The sequence below is a fragment of the Zootoca vivipara genome, chromosome 13 (assembly GCF_965207765.1).
Source record: "Zootoca vivipara chromosome 13, rZooViv2.hap1.1, whole genome shotgun sequence".
Classification (NCBI taxonomy): Eukaryota; Metazoa; Chordata; class Lepidosauria; order Squamata; family Lacertidae; genus Zootoca; species Zootoca vivipara.
The window spans coordinates 49,780,326-49,800,649 of NC_142596.1; the positions used below are offsets into that span (position 1 = coordinate 49,780,326).

A 20,324-nucleotide genomic window follows, 5' to 3' on the forward strand; every position below is an offset into this window, starting at 1 on the left:
AGGTGCTGTTACACTAAAATATCAATTTACAAATATAGAATGGGTATTATGTAGTGCCAGTTCTGTATATAGGGTGAATATGAACTTAAAAGCATTAAAAAAAAACCCAACAAGTTCTGAATACATATTCTAGATTTTGTTCCTACCGGTAGTGCTGTTAACATAGTTTTGCCGCAGGTTTTAGTTCCCGCAGTTCACCTCTTTATGTCTCCTCTTCCCCCACCATATCTAAATGACAGTCCCTGTGCTGATTAAAACATTGCAGAAAAGAAATCATGATGTGTCCATCCATACCTACAATTATATCCAGATTCTTTTGTGTGGGTGACTTTATCCCCTCCCAATGGGAACACATTTTGTTGTTGTTTAGTCGTGTCCGACTCTTCGTGACCCCATGGACCATAGCACGCCAGGCACTCCTGTCTTGCACTGCCTCCCGCAGTTTGGTCAAACTCATGTTCGTAGCTTCGAGAACACTGTCCAACCATCTCATCCTCTGTCGTCCCCTTCTCCTTGTGCCCCCCATCTTTCCCAACATCAGGGTCTTTTCCAGGGAGTCTTCTCTTCTCATGAGGTGGCCAAAGTATTGGAGCCTCAGCTTCAGGATCTGTCCTTCCAGTGAGCACTCAGGGCTGATTTCCTTCAGAATGGATAGGTTTGATCTTCTTGCAGTCCATGGGACTCTGAAGAGTCTCCTCCAGCACCATAATTTAAAAGCATCAATTCTTCGGCAATCAGCGATCATAGGAACATCTGTAAAGCATCCCACCCCCCTCAAACAGAATTTTCATGGAACCATACATATGAGCACATCAAAGTTACTTTCTGTTTGTTGGGGTTTTTGTTTTTGTTTGCAAGTGTTTGATCAGGCACATCAGTAATGCGAAGGTGACACCTGCAAATGAACCGATGTCACTGAACTCCAAAGCAAATGGCTTGTGCTCTGGTTCCAGAACTAACTGTGGAAATTCCTCATGTTATAGCAGAATTCTGAAGAAGCAGAATACAAGGCAGAGCAAATTGGGGAAACAACCAGCCTAGCCATTGCGCCATGAATTTGCCCAGTCCTCTTTTGGAACCACCTAAATTGGTGGCCATCACTACCTCCTGCGGGACTAAGTTCCATAGTTTAACTATGTGCTTCGGGGCAGTGTGGGGAATAATAAAATGGAACTGGACCTTGGAGACTATCTGGTCCAATGTGGTGCCCTCTGGATATTATTGGGTGACAACTATCAGCTGCCAGCTTGGCTGCCACTCATGGGTGGCACGGTAGTCCAACAACATCTGGAGGGAACCACATTGCCTACCCCTGATCTCCTGTTCTGCAGTATAGGATGCTACACGGCATCCCTCCTAGCATTCAACTTCTGCTTCAAGACCTCCAGTGAGGGAAAAGGCCATCTCCTCATGAGGCAGCCTATTCCACCATCAAACCACTTGCAGCATCAGGAAGTTTATCCTGTGGTTGAGCGGAAGTCTTCTTCCAGGGCCGTCTTAAGCATATACGGCGTCGCGGTGCAAAGATCCCTCCGGTGCCCCCCTCTTTCCCAGAGTTGACCTTTTTTTTAGGGCTGGAGGAGGCGGGCAGCAGCTGGAGGGCGGCTCCTCCAGTGGGGAAGAGGCGGAGGCTGGACACGGCGCCTCCTGGCTCAGCTGGCCGCTTCGTGCCACGGTGGCCATGGCAGGCAGCACACTGAGCAAGCTGCCTCCAAGTGCAAGCTTGCTCCCCCCCCCTTTTAGCCTTCTGGCATCTCGCAGAATTTGGTGCCTGCAGGCTAAAAGGGAAAAACCCGAGCCGATGCTCGGGGGGAGCAGTGCACGCACCCTCACTCACTCAGTGCGTTCGTTTGGTGTTCCCCAGTCTCTTGCCTGGCGTCCTCCAGAACTTGGCGCTCTGGCGCCCGCGCCACTAGCCTCAATGGGTAAGACAGGCCTGTCTTCTCCCCTGCAGTTTTCACTATACTCCTGTCTGGACCAACATAGAACAAGCCAATCCATCTTCTCTGTGGTAAAAGGTAAAGGGGCCCCTGACCATCAGGTCCAGTTGTGTCCGACTCTGGGGTTGCGGCGCTCATCTCGCTCTATAGGCCGAGGGAGCCGGCATTTGTCCGCAGACAGCTTCCGGATCATGTGGCCAGCATGACAAAGCTGCTTCTGGCAAACCAGAGCAGCGCACGGAAATGCCGTTTACCTTCCCGCCGGAGCGGTACCTATTTATCTACTTGCACTTTGATGTGCTTTCGAACTGCTAGGTGGGCAGGAGCTGGGACCGAGCAACGGGAGCTCACCCCATTGCAGGAATGGGGGAGATAACTGGTTGGAGGGCCTTCTCTGTGGTAGCCCTTCATATATTTGAGGGCAGCCCATCATATCTCCCCTTGATCTTTTCTTCTGCAGGCTCAATATCCCCAGCCTTCCAACCATTCCTCCTGAGGGTTTGGTCGAAGGTAGGCTTCCTACAGGCTTGGAGCCATCACAATGTAGGGCTGCATTCTTTACAAATGCATAGCCCCCCACGCCACCCCATCCAGTACCTGCTTTGCAGTTGCTTCCAGGGCAACACGGAATAAATACATTTGAAAGTGTGGGTTATGTTTCTGCAAATAGAGCTGTCCGAATATGTCAAGTGCTGATGTTTCCTCTATCCTCAAACTAATGAAGTATTGATGGGCAAGGTGACTTATTGCTAATGGAACTGTGAGGATCTCACTTACGCGTACCCTGTACTCATTTGTGTGTTTCCTTGCTGCAAGAATTTCCTCCTCTTCTGAGTATCTTCTTGTCACAGTGGTGCTGGTGGCTACTCTAGAGTAACGACTCCTCACAGCTCTGCATTTTTATCCTTTTATTTAGTGCAGTCTATTTACAGTGCTGAAACAGTGCTATGTACATGTTGTCAGTCGGGTGCAGAACCTCCGAATGGAGATTCCCGCGTTTTCCTCCAGCAAAGTAGCCTGGGGATACTAAATCTCCGCCCACGTCGCTTCCTGCGCAATTCCGGGGTCGCTGGGATCGGTCTTCTTCTTGCGGTTTCCCTGCTTCCCCCTTCCTTTCCCAAGCAGCGCCTTGGCTCAGCTACCTTGCCCGAGCCCTGGCTCCTACTTCCTGATTCCCCACTAGAAACATCCCCCTCCCTGCTCCCACTTGCGCTGGGCGAAGAGCTCGTGTTTAAGATGGGAGGAGTCTGTCTATAGCTTCTGTCCCTCACACTTCTGTTTTAAGGTTTTGCCAGCATTACTTCATACTCCTAGGAGTCCTTCTTGAACGATTTCCTGCGCATTCCCAACATCTCTGATTAGTCTAACTAGAAAGCCTGCCACACTCCTAATTGTGGTTATATAAAAGGAATGTGCATGGCAATTGGGACATTCAATGGGAATCTGATACCTGGACTCAAGCCTAAGATGTTTAATCAAGAACTCCAGTTTCTGAGAGGCTGGCCACCTGCCGATGCCAATAGCTGTTTGAGTAACAATTCATTTCAACTAGTGTTATAAGAGAGGGAGAAGCTTGTGGGCATCCAATGAAATGGAACGTCAGAAGATTCAGGACAGATGAAATAAAGTCCTCCTTCATGCAGTGCAGCAGAGTTAAATTGTGGAACTCCCTCCCACAGGAGACAGTGATGGCCACCAGTTTTGATAGTATTGAAAGAGGATTGGACAAATTCCTGGAGGAGAGGGCTATTGATGGCTACTGGCCACTGAACTCATCCAGCATAACAGGACTAGACACCTCTGGATATTTATCGGCTGTAACAGTGGCGTCAAGGTCCTGGTGGATGCAAGCAATTTGAGAACAAGTCACAGTGAACTATCATTGGTTCTGTCACCTCCTCTGGACCCAAAAGGCCCCACACTACGCAGGAAAGCTCTGCAGGAACAATGGAGGCGGCAAAGTATGCCTTCTATGCTGCCTTCATGGCCACTAAGGTAGGCTCAATGATGAGTCCTCGCCAGTGTTCGATTGCATTCAATGAGTTTTCCTCCACTTGTGTGTTAGAATCTTCTCCTCACTTGTTTCCTTCACACACACAACAACAACAACAACAACAACAACAACAACAACAACAAACAAATCACCTCATTGTTTTCAGACTAGACTGTGCTATAGTTAGCATCATCTCCTATGAAAGAGAAGATGGGATTTGTCAGCTGTAGTTCTTAAAAGCATTTGTATTAGAAATGATGCTCCCTTTTTGGGGAGGGGGGAATCTTCCACCCAATTTAATCGAATAAAGTCATCTTCCTTTTTTAGCCTAACTGATCACAAACATCACAGCCCTGGAAATATCCTGGGAAATCAAAGATTCATCACATATTTGAGCATCCAAAGACTATTCAACAACGGGATTCAATTCATTTTGGCTTTGATCATCAGCCACTCCTGGCGTAACCCCATTTCAAGGGCCTGGATATCTTTTCAGAGTTATCAAAAATCAGGAGCGCTTGTCCTACATTGTGGCAGCACGCTGTCGAGGCTGTTATTTACCTGGGAGATTGTCATCGTGTCTATGGATTTTTTTATTTTTATTTTTAGAAAGGCGTTTCATATTGTATCTTGCGAAAATCTTCCTTCAGAGTGGGGGAAAGAAATCAATTTAAGATTGGCTCGGGCGAGGAGCACGTCGGCACGGATTGAAAGCGAAGCTAAATGTCGGTAAGCAGAAGGCTAATGCATAATGGCAGGAACCCAAATGGTGGGGAAAAAAGATCGTATGAGGAGGAAGATAAACCGAGGGGGAAAGAAGCAGGTAGAAGCACTTGGCTTTGCCACCAACTCTTTGTGTAACCTATGGCAGGTCTCTTTTCTTGGCAGGTTGCCTGTACGTGTCAGCCGTCCCTGATCTATTGCAGCTCCCCATGGTGCTTTATTAATTTGTGAAGGGATTTCCATTAAGGCCAGAATCATAGAATCATAGAGTTGGGAGAGACCACAAGGGCCATCCAGTCCAACCCCCTGCCAAGCAAGAAACACCATCAAAGCATTCTTGACATATGCCTGTCAAGCCTCTGCTTAAAGACCTCCACAGAAGGAGACTCCACCACACTCCTTGGTAGCAAATTCCACTGCCGAACAGCTCTTACTGTCAGGAAGTTCTTCCTAATGTTGAGGTGGAATCTTCTTTCTTGTAGTTTGAATCCATTGCTCCGTGTCCGCTTCTCTGGAGCAGCAGAAAACAATCTTTCTCCCTCCTCCATATGACATCCTTTCATATATTTGAACATGGCTATCATATCACCCCTTAACCTTCTCTTCTCCAGGCTAAACATACCCAGCTCCCTAAGCCGTTCCTCATAAGGCATTGTTTCCAGGCCTTTGACCATTTTGGTTGCCCTCCTCTGGACACTTTCCAGTTAGTCAGTATCCTTCTTGAACTGTGGTGCCCAGAACTGGACACAGTACTCCAGGTGAGGTCTGACCAGAGCAGAATACAGTGGTAATATTACTTCCCTTGATCTAGATGCTATATTCCTATTGATGCAGCGCAGAATTGCATTGGCTTTTTTAGCTGCTGCATCACACTGTTGACTCATGTCAAGTTTGTGGTCTACCAAGACTCCTAGATCCTTTTCACATGTACTGCTCTCAAGCCAGGTGTCACCCATCCTGTATTTGTGCCTTTCATTTTTTCTGCCCAAGTTTAGTACCTTACATTTCTCCTTGTTAAAATACATCTTGTTTGCTTTGGCCCAGTTGTCTAATCTGTTAAGGTCATTTTGAAGTGTGATCCTGTCCTCTGGGGTGTTAGCCACTGCTCCCAATTTGGTGTCGTCTGCAAACTTGCTCAGGATGCCCTCAAGCCCATCATCCAAGTCATTGATAAATCCAAAGGTGTCCTATTGAACTGAGAAGGAATGACACAAGAAAACAGCAGTACTGCTACCCAGGAGAACATCGAGGTAGATTGCACTTGAAAACTTCAGTTTGGCTGCTGTGACCTCACTCCGAGAGAGAAGGAACCCTAAGCATTCTGGTTTCCCTGTAAGGCTACATCACCGTTTGTGGGGGACATGCACACAATAAAATTGCCATCGCTCAATGCAAGGGAAACGAACCGAGTCAATAAAGGAAATTGTGCAATGGAGAAGATTCCTGCCATAGCAGGGAGAGACATTAGGTGCCTCACACACACAGCCCCCATCTCATCTTCAAGATGTTTATTTCATTTCCTTCCTGGCTCTTCAAGATTGGATTCTTGTTGTTTTTTTAATTCCCTCTTGGTTAGAACAATATTTTCTCATTATGAATATCTGCAATTCTGTCAAACGGCAGTATTTGCCGGCCGCTGTTCCGTGGCCGCCAAGTGGGCTCAGACATGTGACCTGCAATGTAGTATTAATCAAATGGAAGCGACACGCACCCCCCAAGCTTTAGGGGTTATTAGCAAAAGCTGATAGGACGTCAGCCCAATCTGGAAAGTCAGAGGCAAGATTCCAGTGAGGTTCTGTCTCCAGAGAGACCACATTGGCTCCCAGTATGTTTCCGAGCACAATTCAAAGTGTTGGTGCTGACCTTTAAAGACCTAAATGGTGTCGGCCCAGTATACCTGAAGGAGCATCTCCACCCCCATCGTTCTGCCCGGACACTGAGGTCCAGCTCCGAGGGCCTTCTGGCGGTTCCCTCCCTGCAAGAAGCCAAGTTACAGGGAACCAGGCAGAGGGCCTTGGTAGTGGCGCCCGCCCTGTGGAACGCCCTTCCACCAGATGTCAAGGAAAAAAACATCTATCTGACTTTTAGAATACATCTGAAGGCAGCCCTGTTTAGGGAAGTTTAAAATGCTTGATGTTTTATTGTGTTTTAATATTCTGTTGGAAGCTGCCCAGAGTGGCTGGGGAAACCCGGCCAGATGGGTAGGGTATAATAATAATAATAATAATAATAATAATAATAATAATAATAATTTCTTTCATTTATTCATTACATTTATATGCCATCTTTCAGCACTCTAACCACTACACCGTACTACCAAGAGATGCACCCTGAGCACCAAGATCTGGCAATGCCGGGCAGCCACTCTGAGCCCATCAATTTTGAGGGATGCGCTAGGGTGGGGGAGTCGAGAGCAATTTTGAGGGATGCGCTAGTGGGGTGGCCTCTAGATGTTGGCAGGTTCCAGAATGAATGTAGGCTTTCTTGGCATTAAGCTGGGGTGGGGCTGGTAAACTAAATTCTTTAGCTGTGATTCCTGCATTGCGGGGGGTTGGACTACATTTGCTTCTGGGTCCCTTCCAACACAATTCTATGGTTCTATGATCCTGTTCTCCCCCCCTTGCAACGCCCCCCGTCTACAGCCATGGCTGATGCGGAACATATATTTTCAATTCTGTGTGGCTGGTCTTACGAGATAGGAACAAGAGAATGAGCTGGGAGGCATCAATTGCAGGGAAATTCATGTGCCTCTCCCAATGTAATGCTTTTAATATTTTGCATTTCTAATAAAAAGCAGGATGTAATCATAAGGTAATGATACCGATATTTGAAAATCGGTCGCTAGCGGGCTCAGCTCCTTTCGTCTTTTTTTTTTTAATTTTAAGAATACCTCTGTAAAGCTATACTTTGCATTTTATTACAGTATCCTTTCCCCGCCCTCATTATGTGTTCTTAAAACCCTAACTTCCAGGGCTTAAGGGCTCAGCCATTTCAAATCACGTCAAGCTGAAATTTAGCATATAATTTCTTCCCCCGGCATTTGTTTTAATCTTCCGCATTTTATGCTGGATAGTCGAGAGCAGCAAACCTCTGTGCATTTTTTCCTGGGCTCACTGCTCTGCCTCAATGAGCCTGTTCAGCGGAGGAGATGATGGTTACTTGGTGGTGATGGTGATGAAGAAGAAGAGAGCTGCCCAAAGCATCTGTAGGGCACCAGGTTGGCAAAGGCTGGTCTAGCTGGTGTTGGCCGAAAGCAGGGAGGGCACAGCGGCCCTGGGAATCTGCAAAGTTAAACTGGGCGCCATGCCTTCTGCTTTTAAGAGCATTTTGTATCCTCTCAGCTCAGCTTTGATATTTGTGTTGTTGTTGTTGTTTAGTCGTTTAGTCGTGTCCGACTCTTCGTGACCCCATGGACCAGAGCACGCCAGGCACTCCTGTCTTGCACTGCCTCCTGCAGTTTGGTCAAACTCATGTTCGTAGCTTCGAGAACACTGTCCAACCATCTCGTCCTCTGTCGTCCCCTTCTCCTAGTGCCCTCAATCTTTCCCAACATCAGGGTCTTTTCCAGGGAGTCTTCTCTTCTCATGAGGTGGCCAAAGTATTGGACCCTCAGCTTCACAATCTGTCCTTCCAGTGAGCACCCAGGGTTGATTTCCTTCAGAATGGATAGGTTTGATCTTCTTGCAGTCCATGGGACTCTCAAGAGTCTCCCCCAGCACCATAATTCATGAAGTGTGAATTTGATATTTGTAAATAAAGCAAATCTTGAGGACACCATAGTCCTTCAGCTCTTCCAAAGAAACCCAAGCCCTTCGGAGTAGCCCAAGAAATACCTTGCTGTTTGGGTCCCTAAGAGACATATGAGAACATTATAAAACTACTTTAAACCTTTCTTAACTCTGCAAACTCTGGAATCTCTCCCTGCCCCTGCCCCTAGCCTGGTCGCTGGGTCCTTCGAGACAGGAAAGGCTATAATGGACTTCCTGTTGAGAGGTGCAACTGCCTTCCTGACTCTGGTGTGCTTCTGTGTCCTCTTTGGACTTGTACAACTCCTGGCTTCTGATAGGGATGGATAAACCTGCCAGTTTTGGATTTGCTCCATTTATGAAAAGCTTTCAGCGTAGAGCAGGGCTCAGCAACCTTTTTCAGCCGTGGGCTGGTCCACCGTCCCTCAAACCATATGGTGGGCCGGACTATATTTTGAAGAAAAAAATGAACGAATTCCTATGCCCCACAAATAACCCAGAGATGCATTTCAAATAAAAGCACACGTTCTACTCATGTCAAAACACAAGGCAGGTCCCACAAATCACCCAGAGATGCATTTTAAATAAAAGGACAAATTCTACTCATGTGAAAACATGCTGATTCCTGGACCGTCCGTGGGCCGGATTGAGAAGGCGATTGGGCCACATCCAACCCCCGGCCCTTAGTTGCCTACCCCTGGCGAGAGTCTTCCTGTTCAGGAGGCCAGCTAGCCAGCCATGCCCTTTGCCAGGGCATTCCATTCCACCCCTTGCCACCAACCCATCACCATCACAAACAATAAGCATTTCATGCCCACATGGCTCTCTTGCCTCAAACTTCTTGTATATTCTTGTTTGTTGTATATTCTCTTCCCCCCCCCCAATCCCAATACCTTCTTCTCATGTGTTGATGGTGCCATTTTGGCACCTGTTGAATGTGTTTGCTATTAGTATATAAGATGGCAAGCTGTTAGTTCCCATCTTTGATTCTGTGTTGCTCAGTAAGTTTTGGGATGGTGAGGCATAAAATTTTCATTTTTCTGTTGCTGTGTTGGGCATGAGCCAGTCAAAAGGAAGCCCTTATTCTATGCCCCACTGATTTCAACATGTGGTTTGAGCATATCCCAAGCTGTTCCCCGTGGATTGCAACAGCACTCGAAAACCCGGAATGGACTTTTTGTGTGAAAGTACTGAAAAAGAAGTCTCTGGATGTGGTCAGAGGTGCTCTTTTTGCACTTGGCTCCAGTTGGTAGATATTGGGATTGCAATAAGTATGTCCAGCAAGCTGGAAGTTTGCTTATCTCTGCATTAAAGGATACAAGCTGTACTTAGCAACTTTTTACTTTAATTCCCCCTCAAAAAGAAGTTTGGTATTCCTTAGAAGATACAAAGCGAAGAGGAGGAAGGTGCTGCCTTCTGCTTTAATATGTGCGATTTAGAAAGAGGGGAGGAAAATATGTCCTCCCCACTCCACAAATGTTTAACATCTAGAAGCGCGGAGTAAAGTGGAGTGGGATCTTTTGGCTATTTACTTACGAAAATTCCTTGATGGACGGAGGCAGACTTGCAAAGGTCACTGAGCTGCAGACCAGAAATGACATCCCACAGTATGTTAAACCAACGATAATAAGGCAAACCACAAACAGCAGAAGAAGATGAAGCCTCTCTTGGGGAAGTTGGCAGTTTTTGAGTCTGAGAAGGGAGCTCTTTAACCGGGGGTATTTTTGAGCAGCTGCAAGATGCCCTTTTCCCCCTTTTTAAAAAAAGGCGAGGCCATACATTGTTGAGTCCTTAGATTTCCTCCCTACCCCCTCACTGTGAGGCTTCAGAGTAGTTTATTACAGCAATGCAATATTCACACCAGGTGAAACAGATTACAGGAAGGAGGGCAGGTCCTAACAAATGATATGTCTCAGGTGTGAAAGAGGTGGCTCTTCAGCATTTGAGGAAAACTACAAGGCAAAGGTACCAGACACACCTTTGTGTGAAGGGAATTCTGCAGTGTAGGGGCTGTCACAGAATGGTGGGATCTTTTCCTGGGCTGTTACCTCTGAGGGTGGTGGAACTACCAAGCCTGCCCCCCCCCGAAGGAGGTGGTATTACAGATACCTATGACACCTGTGGCATTGTGAAGGGCCATCTCTAGGCATTTTTCTGCTGGCAGACTTCACCTCTCTCTCTATTACAACCAGATGCCTGAATCGGATGTCCACAAATTTGTCCCTTTCTCCTAACACAACTCACGGATATCAAATGATGCTGAATATGGGGAAATTCATGATAGGCAACAAGAAGATGCACTTTTTTTTTGTACAGTGCATAACTGTGGAACTCACACCTCCAGGGGGCAGTGATGGTCGCCAACCTGGATGCCTTTAAAAGGAGATTCATGGAGGAGAGGGCTATTGTGGCTAGCGGCCATGATGGCTAGGATCTGTTGGAGGCAGCAAAGTTTCCGAATACGGGTTGCGGGAAACCACAGGAGGGGAGATTATTCTTGTGCTTGGATCCTGCTTGCAGGTTTCCTACAGGCAGCTGGTTGGCCACTGGGAGAACAGGATGCTGGGCTTGATGGGCCACTGGTCTGATCCAGCAGCCACCTCTTATAGTCTTCTGACCCAGCCATCACAATCTTGTGGACTTTCAATGGGAATGTTGCCTGAACACTTGTACCGTTACAAAGAACATCAAAAGGATTTCCCTGCACAGAACAATAACTTCCTGGGGGAACGGACTTATTAGCTGCAAACAATTCCAAAAGCATTCAAAGGGGAGCGGAGGCACCAGGTTCGTGATGAGTAATACAATCTTCTGAGTCATGTTACTTGGGGGGGTGGGGGGGAGAGGGAGAATGATCTCAGTTAAGTTCTTTATCCATTCTCTACTTGAGTAATAAGTTAAGACAATGAGGAGGCCTGGAGAGATCCGTCGGCAGTGGAATGGATCCCACAGGAACCAGATACGAAATTGCTTTTGGGTGGGGAGTCGATCCTCCACCCGGATGTGGAGTCTGCAATTAAGCAGCAAATCAGTAAGCAGAAGTTTCTCTCCTTCTCTTTCTCTGTCTTTAAATGAAACTTATTAACTGATAGTGTAATGGGGCGGGGGGTGCCTTAAGGCAATCATACTACCTTTCCCTCCTAACCAGCTCAGTTGTACAGTTTCGCCTGCTATTCACCATTTTATTTCCTCCATTTATTTCTGAGGCCAGACATTTGAGAATGCAAAAGCTTCTTGCTTTTCCCAAACCAAGTTGCAAAACAGTGTCAATATACAGAGAGGCAGTGAGCTCAGCCGGAAAGGGAGAAGTGTATACATGCTCCATTCACCTATATAGAGTAGTCTTTCCCCATCCTGGGGCCCTCCAGATCCTTTTGCACTCCAGCTCCCATCATCACCAGCCAGCATGCCCAATGGTCAGGGACGATGGGTGTTTGACAACACCTGGAATGCTCTGGGTTGGGATACGGTGAGACAGAGGGTTCAAAGTGTAGGGGGATCTTGCAGCAGGGATGAGACTTTTCTCGGTCCAAGAGCCGGATTCCATTCTGAGTAACTATCTGGGGGCCAGATGCCAGTGGTGGGCCAGGCAATGAATGCAAAAATTTACCTCTGGACAGCAGGCTAGTTTCTACACAGGCTCACACTTCCCCGTCTGTCCTGGGAAGCAAGGGACATCATCAGAGTTCATGGACACATTCCAGGCAGGCAAAAACACTTGACGGAGGTGTGAACCAGGGCTCGAAAGCTGTGTAACCTAGAGAGGGGGTGAGCAGATAGATAGAGTTGGGGGGCCACATCCAGCCCCTGTGGGTCTGAGGCACCTTAGCCCTGCCTTAGACCAGGCATCCCCAAACTTCGGCCCTCCAGATGTTTTGGCCTACAACTCCCTAGCTAACAGGACCAGTGGTCGGGGAAGATGGGAATTGTAGTCCAAAACATCTGGAGGGCCGAAGTTTGGGGATGCCTGCCTTAGACCAACCTTGCAGGGTATGTTCTTATTAGCCCCACTTGGTAGGTGGGACAGGCAGTGCTTCCCAGTTAGGGCTGTGAGTTTGGTTTTAGATTGGCCAGCTTGAAATAAAATCGGAGAATCATAGAACTGTAGAGTTGGGAGGAACCCCGAGGGTCATCTAGCTCAACCTCTTGTAAAGCAGGAATCCCAACACATGGTTTCCCATCCAGTTTGAAACCAGACCGGACCCTGCTTAGCTTTGCAAATGTGGCAGTTTCATTGTTGACCACTATTGCTCCACTTCTTTGTTTTCATGTGATAAATGGGCAGAGCTTCAGCCCCCTATTCAGTTCATGGCAGAGGCGAGGTCTTCAGCGCTTCAAGGCCCGGTCTCTCCATCCACAGCCCCTCTCAGAAGCTTCTGCCGTGACTGCTGATACAGCCAGCCTGAGCTCATTGATAGCTGAAGATGAAGATAAAGGATGCGGAGCAGAAGGAGCGCTCAGGAAGGCGTCGCAGGAAAAATGCAAACTAATCAGTGGAGGCAGCCACCGTAATAAGGCACTAAACATGGGAAATTACGGTAGATTTGTTTCCTCTGCTTCTCATTGTAGGCATTAGGCACAAAATAGACTATTCAGTGCAGCGAATGCAATGCTGTGGGCTGTCAGGTGCACCGCCGTCAAGGAAGGGGCCAGAATTTGGAATGCGAGCGAGGGAGATGGTGGCAAATTGTCCTCCGAGAATTTGCCAGAGAGGAGATGACCTCAGCAGGTGCCGAGGTGCAGTGTATTGGAATGAGTGCCACGCTGAATGTGCTCGCTAATTGGTTCTCCATGCAGAAGTTGTTGTTTCAAAGGCTACGTAAGAGTTAAAACAAAAGAAAAATCCCCTTCCTCTTGCTCTGTTGTAGGCTGTTTTGTGTATGCTTGTTTTTACCCATAGGCTTGCTGGTAAAGGTAAAGGGTAAAGGGGCCCCTGACCATCAAGTCCAGTCGTGTCCGACTCTGGGGTTGCGGCGCTCATCTCGCTCTATAGGCCGAGGGAGCCGGCGTTTGTCCGCAGACAGCTTCCGGGTCATGTGGCCAGCATGACAAAGCTGCTTCTGGCGAACCAGAGCAGTGCACGGAAACGCCGTTTACCTTCCCGCCGGAGCGGTCCCTATTTATCTACTTGCACTGTGATGTGCTTTCGAACTGCTAGGTGGGCAGGAGCTGGGACCGAGCAACGGGAGCTCACCCCATTGCAGGGATTCGAACCGCCGACCTTCTGATCAGCAAGCCCTAGACTCTGTGGTTTAACCCACAGCGCCACCTGGGTCCCTTAGGTCGCTTGCTGGTACTTTTCTGCAATTCCCCACTGCCCACCCGCTTGTATTTATGAGAGCCCAGCCAGTCAGGGATGGTGTCGCCAACCCACCTTACCAACTGAATTTAGATAAGAGGGGTGGACACCGAATCCACTTCTTCTCCTGCTAAAGCTCTTGGAGGGCAGAAATTGCCCTAGGAAATCAGGGTGGCAATAAGTGGCCAAGGAAAATTTTATGCATTTGGAGAAATCAGCACCAGCTTGCAAAATATTTGACTCAACCCTTCTCTGCTCCAGCAGTGCAACCAGGTTTTATATGCCCTGTCATAGCTCTGTCCTTGCCCCTCGTGCAAGTGATTCAGACTCCTCAGAGCCTCAGTTTCCCTGTTGGTCAAGTACAACTGTCTCCCAGCCCAGCAAACAGTCACCAGCTGCCTTAAAGCTGAGGCTGGTTGGCTATCTTCATTTGATTCTTCTTCTTCTACACTACAGCAGCTCACATACATCCTTGGATAGACACCTCTTGGATAAGCAGCTGGAAGGTGGTGGTCCCTGCATGAGAAACAGGGTAGAAAAGCTCTCTCAGATTGGGCTAAAGATATTGGTTATAAGTTAGAAGAGTGGGAAAGGTTATGGAATGAAAGTATTAACTTTACTGCACGCAGTACTCTTAAAGAAAATGTTATGAAAATGATGTATAAGTGGGATTTAACACCAGTTAAATTGGCTAAAATGTATAGAACTAAAAATGAATGTTGGAAATGTAAAGAAAAGGAGGGCACTTTTTACTATATGTGGTGGACATGTAAAGAGGTAAAAGCTTTCTGGGAGATGATATATAATGAGTTAAAGAAAATGTGTAAAAACACATTTGTCAAAAAACAACAACACCAGAAGCTTTCCTATTGGGTATAGTGGGTAAAGAGATACCGAGACAAAGATAAAAAAATTGTTCTTATATGCAACAACTGTTGTTGAAAAATTTCAATAAAAATTAACCAAACACATCCTTGGATATCTGCCTCTTCAAGTTCTCATCATTGTTGTTTCTTGCAGCTACATAAGCCCTGCTGCTAGTTTTAGATCACCCACCCATCATAAAGGTGATCACTCACTTGGTCTTTTGAAATTGCAGGATCTCTGTACTGCTTTATCCCTTCAGCCTGAGTTGTCTCTTGCCACATGTGCTGTATATGTCCATTTTAACTTTGCGAGCTTTCCCACTACATCTGTAAATCAACCCCATCTCCAGATCTGGGCCATTTTGAATCTTCTTCAGATTCAACCTAACAGATTGAGGTTGAATCCTGACAAGACAGAAGTACTGTTTGTGGGGGACAGGAGGCGGGCAGGTGTGGAGGACTCCCTGGTCCTGAATGGGGTAACTGAGCCCCTGAAGGACCAGGTGCGCAGCCTGGGAGTCATTTTGGACTCACAGCTGTCCATGGAGGCGCAGGTCAATTATGTGTCCAGGGCAGGTGTCTACCAGCTCCATCTGGTACGCAGGCTGAGTCCCTACCTACCCGCGGATTGTCTCGCCAGAGTGGTGCATGCTCTAGTTATCTCCCACTTGGACTACTGCCATACACTGTACATGGGGCTACCTTTGAAGGTGACCTGGAAACTACAATTAATCCAGAATGCAGCAGCTAGACTGGTGACTGGCAGCAGCCGCCGAGACCACATAACACTGGTCTTGAAAGACCTGCACTGGCTCCCAGTAGGTTTCCGAGCACAATTCAAAGTGTTGGTGCTGACCTTGAAAGCCCTAAACGGCCTCGGTCCAGTATACTTGAAGGAGCATCTCCACCTCCATCATTCTGCCCAGACACTGAGGTCCAGTGCCGAGGGCCTTCTGGCGGTTCCCTCGCTGCAAGAAGCCAAGTTACAGGGAACCAGGCAGAGGGCCTTCTCGGTAGTGGCACCCGCCCTGTGGAACGCCCTCCCACCACATGTCAAAAAGAAAAACAACTACCAGACTTTTAGAGGACATCTGAAGGCAGCCCTGTTTAGGGAAGCTTTTAATCTTTGAGAAATTAGTGTATTTTAATATTTCTGTTGGAAGCCGCCCAGAGTGGCATTATTATTATTATTATTATTATTATTATTATTATTATTATTATTATTATTTATATGTATATGTGGGGGGGGGGGTTCCCCCCTCTAGTTAAAACTCCTTTTCTCTGTTCTTTGGCACAGGACTTCCAGCCGTGACCGGTGTCTAAGTTCTTTGGTGGCACCAGAATGTCAGAACATCCCTGCGAGGCAACAACAAAGTCCACAACGCTGCTTACTCTGCGGGGAAGGATGAAGCTCCAGGTACACATTATTCATTCCCTTCAAAGGCAAGCAAGAAGTACTTGCAGAGGAAAGAGGTTTCTGTAGGGCAACATTTTGTCAAAGGTTCAGCTTATTGAGGCATGAACGGACATATGGCCAGTGGTATAGTGAAAGGGGGTGGGGGAAGGGGAGCAGAGCACCAGGACTTTCTCGGAGCAGGAGCAATGGTGCTGTTTCCAAAACAACGGAAGGATTCTCCTTCCTCTGACAAGTGAATGAGGTAATAACAAGGCTTTCAAGTTTACTTGTGATGGATCAGTGTAGAAGTCGGAGACCGAGGAATATAATCGAGCAGAAGTTGGGCGCTTTATTCTTTTCCACGGGGTTCCTTCTCCACACTAGCAACATTTCTTTGTGAAGTGTTCCTTTTCCCATTTCTAGTTAAAAGTGAAAGGTTGCATTTCAGCTCATTACAAATCTTTCTGTGCTTTAGAAGTTGAACCTGTGCTGTCAGAAGGAAACACCGTTAACTTCAATGGAGCTTGCTCCCAGGAGCCCCAGGCATAGGATGCAGCCTTGCTGATCCTAAGAAACTGGGCATTATGATGTATACTGCTGACTTTGCACTCTATCTATCTATCTATCTATCTATCTATCTATCTACGGTATCTATCTCTATCTATCTCTATCTACCAGTGTGCATGAGCTTCACCTTATGCATGCATCAGGTTTCTCATTGGGCCATTTTGGGGGATCCCTCCCATTAGGGCGGCACTCGACCTGAATACCCTATGTGGAAGCAAATGATGGGGACCATCAGGAATGGACTTTCCTCTCACCTAGCATAGCCCCACCCAGTTTTCTTTAGAGCTCCATACTAGATTCCTTAGTCCTGCTAAGAGTGTTGGCCACAGATATAGAGAGGTGCCAGCAGACAAGATGGAAGAGCAGACTCAAGAGGAAGACTTCTCATTTCTGCAAAGCCACCAGATGGGGGGGGGGTCACACTGTCACTGTGCACGTAGAACACACGGTGTCCACACACTCTCAGGAGCACTGTTGGTGACAGACATCCACCCTAATACTTTGCATGGGGTAGGAAGAGATAGAGGAGCTTTGACTTCGCTGCTCTTTTAAACACAGTATCCAACTGTTCACCATAGGTGTGCTCAGCGATGATGAATCAAGCCATATGGCACCATCTTGGGTTCTGTCTCTTGGTCACATTAGCGTGTGACAGAGTGTTGGCTACCTGTTTTTTATATACATGAAGAAAGAGAGAGGTATGCCTTGGATCTGATTTCCAAGCCAGCTACTATTTGTATATGGCATCATCCTTGGTTCTTTCTCTTGGTCACACAGGAGTGTGACGGAATGTTGAGATCCTGTTTTTCTGTACGCAAAGACATAGAGACATACAGTATGTCCCATCTCTGATTTCCAGAACCAAGCCAGCTACTATATGTATACAGCACCATCTTGGGTTCTTTCTCTTGGTCACACAAGAGTGTGACGGAATGTCGGGAACCGGTTTCTGCACATGGAAAGAGAGATGGGCCTCGTCTCTGATTTCCACACACAAATTAACAACAACAATAATAATTTATTATTTATACCCTGCCCACCTGGCTGGGTTTCCCCAGCTACTCTGGGCGGCTTCCAACAAAATATTAAAATACTGAATATAAGTTGACAAACCTACCTAAACCCTCAAGCTGTAGTTTTATAATAAACTTCCAAATTGCCCAACGAAATGTCTAATTACTGTACTGTTGCATGTTATTCCCCAAACTTCAGTTTACTTAAGAATGAAGGGGCTGTGGAAGAGCTACCTTCTCACTGGGGAGTACTTTGGGGTAGATTATACTTATAAATTGGATTAATGTTCCTATCTCCTGTATTATCATAATTTTTCCTTTGCTGGTTTTGCTAATTGCCTGAGATATTTGTCTTTCAACAAGTCTTTGCATGCCCATTTTCTCCTCGCTATAATCTCGTGGCAAACTAATAAAGCCCGAGGTTGTGATGTTTCCTTGGCAACGGCCCATGATGTCACCAAGAGGGGATTGCCGCTTCCCCTGAAGATCAAGGCCCAGGTAATGGGGCTGGGAGGCCGCAATGCTGATTGTCACTCCATGATTCTTTAATAAAGCAGCAGCAGCAGCATATAAGGATCCTGGCAATTCCTTTAAAAAGGATGCGCAAAGAAAATTAAGTTTAAACTTTGCATTTGTTTCTACATGTCGTTGCTTTCCCCCGAAAAGGTGGATTTGAAAAATACGCTAGCAGGGGGTTCCTTGTGAAGCAAATTCGTTATTCTGCTTTGGTCAAAGTTGCTATCCCAGGGCAGGTTCACACCAAAGCGAATCCAACGCACATTTAAAATACATGGCTCCAGCCTCTACTGGGGTATGAATCATGAACAACTCAAAAAAACATGTTAAAAACATATTTACAAAAGAAACCAGAGGCATATTTATTAGGCTTATTGGGAAAAGATATACCACAGAAAAAGAAAGGATTTTCTTATATGCTAGAGCAGCCGCCAGGATAGTATATGCCAGCAAATAATAATAATAATAATAATAATAATAATAATAATAATAATAATAATAATAATAATTATTATTTATACCCCACCCATCTGGCTGGGTTTCCCCAGCCACTCTGGGCGGCTTCCAACAGAAAAATAAAACACAGTGATCTATTAAACATTAAAAACCTCCCTAAACAGGGCTGCCTTCAGATGTCTTCTAAAAGTCTGGTAGTTGTTTTTCTCTTTGACATCTGATGGGAGGGCGTTCCACAGGGCGGGCGCCACCACTGAGAAGGCCCTCTGCCTGGTTCCCTGTAACTTAGCTTCTCGTAGCGAGGGAACCGCCAGAAGGCCCTCGGTGCTGGATCTCAGTGTCCGGGCAGAATGATGGAGGTGGAGACGCTCCTTCAGGTATACTGGACCGAGGCCATTTAGGGCTTTAAAGGTCAGCACCAACACTTTGACCTGTGCTCAGAAACGTACTGGGAAGTAATACCCACAAAAGAAGACTGGCTATACAAACTAAGTCAATTTATAGAAATGGCAAAGCTAACTGCATACATAAGAAGGCAGACAAAGCAAAAACTCAGACTAGAATGGCAAAGTTTCGAAGAATACATGGACACACACTGTTCAAGAATGAATAGGTTGATATGCTTAGGTTAAAGGAGTAAAGTAGAAAATGTTAATTAGGAATGTCATAATGAGATCAAAATTTAAAATTTAAAAATTGCAATGATAGTATCGAATCTATAAGATAAGGAAGTTGGGATGTTGCGGAGGGGAGGGTCAAAGGGTGTGGTGGTGGGAAAATATGGGGGTGGGAAGGATTTATGTGTGTGTATATGTAAATAGTAGCCTTATTTTTGTATGTCTTTGCACCTGTAGGGTGCATTTCTTTTTCTTTTTCTGTATTACTAAAATTTAATAAATATTTTAAAATAAAAATAAAATACATGGCTGCACCCAAAGAGTCCTGGGAACCATAGTTTAAGGATGCCGGGAGTTGTGGCTTTGTGAGGAGGAAACAGCAGTTTCTGGGGATTTTGAGGGGGTGTTGTGTGTACTGGATATGCTTCCGATGTCTGACGTGAGTCTGCTTTCAAATTCTCCTCTGGAAATTCTGGACTTGGCTGGGGCTGATGAGAATTGCGCATCTGAAGGGGGCACAGGCTAACTAGCCGTTTGCCACAGAACACTCAATGAATATTTTCTATCCAGCATTTGACATCTGATGATGAGCGAAATCACGGTTGCATATTTGATCACTGACACGCAGCGGCATTTTGCATTGTTTACTCCTTGGCATATAATAATATTGGACAGGGTCTGATAGTTGCCCATCTGTCTACGGCAAATATTTAAGAGGTTTCCATTTTCAGGTCAAAACTGTTTCAGAGTGGTAGAAATTTCTCTTAAAAATAACTAGACGGTACAAATAACTCCCCTTTTCTTCAACGCTGTTCAGCACCATTGCCTTCCTGGCTATTGCTCATTTATTTACATTTTTTCCCCGGATTGAATTGCTATTTCATTGTGTTCTTTTGATATTGTATCTCTATCCCAGTAGTTGCACTGAGATCCCCTAATGGAAGAAAACCAGGAAAAACAAAATAAATGCAACCAATGTTTCTCCTTTTCTTCCTCATCCTGAATTAGTTGTGTGGGCTTTTCCACCCAGTCAGGGATCACAAGACCCCAGTAGGCAAAATGGTGAAGAATCAGATTTGGCTCCTTGGTGTCCCAAAGAGCAATGGTGAACAGCAAGGTGGGGTGATGGCAATTTGAAGGTGCAAATGAGCATTTCCCCCACAGAACTTTGAAAACCCATAAAATGGAAGGA

The 20,324-nt window shown here is 46.4% G+C and overlaps 1 protein-coding gene across 2 annotated transcripts in view; it reads left to right on the forward strand.

The window, feature by feature from the left end:
* ELFN1 (extracellular leucine rich repeat and fibronectin type III domain containing 1) overlaps positions 1-20,324 on the forward strand; it is a 230,986-nt gene that overhangs the window by 40,787 nt on the left and 169,875 nt on the right. For both annotated transcript variants that reach the window (XM_088656762.1, XM_088656763.1), the window contains exon 2: positions 15,865-15,984. The gene's annotated coding sequence lies outside the window, so the exon portion shown is untranslated. The remainder of the gene's footprint in view (positions 1-15,864; positions 15,985-20,324) is intronic.